General features: G+C 48.1%; 2 non-coding genes across 2 annotated transcripts; both read right to left on the bottom strand.

Moving 5' to 3' along the window:
* Positions 1-327: 327 nt before the first annotated feature.
* Positions 328-446, bottom strand: LOC119347357. Its single transcript, XR_005168290.1, has one exon. It is a non-coding gene; the product is annotated as a 5S ribosomal RNA (ribosomal RNA).
* Positions 447-813: 367 nt separating this feature from the next.
* Positions 814-932, bottom strand: LOC119347356. The gene has a single exon (XR_005168289.1). It is a non-coding gene; the product is annotated as a 5S ribosomal RNA (ribosomal RNA).
* Between the last annotated feature and the right edge of the window lie 197 nt (positions 933-1,129).

Raw genomic sequence — 1,129 nt, 5'->3', positions numbered from 1 at the left:
CAGGTCCGCTCCAAAGACGATTCTACATTCTCACTACCATTACAACCGTTCCCTAACAATGGATAATGTCCTATACTACTTACTCTCCCGCTCAATCACGGAGACGAGTTTTCCACGGTTTCCACCCCTCCCTCCATACCGCAGCAACACGAGTTTTTTCCACCCCTTTCAGAAAGCGCTCTTCGCGCCACAAAGCCGCCCCAAGACGCGCGAGCAATGAGCATCGAGCTTAAACATATCGCAAACGTCAAAAATAATATAACGGGATTAATATATATCGCGCACGTGCGATATGTTTGTCACAAGGCGCAAAAAATAATTATAAAAGGAATGCAACACGAGGACTTCCAAGGAGGTCACCCATCCTAGTACTACTCTCGCCCAAGCACGCTTAACTTCGGAGTTCTGATGGGATCCGGTGCTTTAGTGCTAGTATGATCGCATCCGACATGTTTCCCCGTCTTCGTCCCTTATGCTTGCCACTCCCAGGTCCGCTCCAAAGACGATTCTACATTCTCACTACTATTACAACCGTTCCCTAACAATGGATAATGTCCTATACTACTTACTCTCCCGCTCAATCACGGAGACGAGTTTTCCACGGTTTCCACCCCTCCCTCCATACCGCAGCAACACGAGTTTTTTCCACCCCTTTCAAAAAGCGCTCTTCGCGCCACAAAGCCGCCCCAAGACGCGCGAGCAATGAGCATCGAGCTTAAACATATCGCAAACGTCAAAAATAATATTACGGGATTAATATATATCGCGCACGTGCGATATGTTTGTCACAAGGCGCAAAAAATAATTATAAAAGGAATGCAACACGAGGACTTCCCAGGAGGTCACCCATCCTAGTACTACTCTCGCCCAAGCACGCTTAACTTCGGAGTTCTGATGGGATCCGGTGCTTTAGTGCTGGTATGATCGCATCCGACATGTTTCCCCATCTTCGTCCCTTATGCTTGCCACTCCCAGGTCCGCTCCAAAGACGATTCTACATTCTCACTACCATTACAACCGTTCCCTAACAATGGATAATGTCCTATACTACTTACTCTCCCGCTCAATCACGGAGACGAGTTTTCCACGGTTTCCACCCCTCCCTCCATACCGCAGCAACACGAGTTTT

Source organism: Triticum dicoccoides, unplaced genomic scaffold, assembly GCF_002162155.2.
Source record: "Triticum dicoccoides isolate Atlit2015 ecotype Zavitan unplaced genomic scaffold, WEW_v2.0 scaffold65134, whole genome shotgun sequence".
Classification (NCBI taxonomy): Eukaryota; Viridiplantae; Streptophyta; class Magnoliopsida; order Poales; family Poaceae; genus Triticum; species Triticum dicoccoides.
The sequence above is the reverse complement of the archived record's forward strand: the minus strand, read 5'-3'. Positions and strand labels throughout refer to the sequence as shown.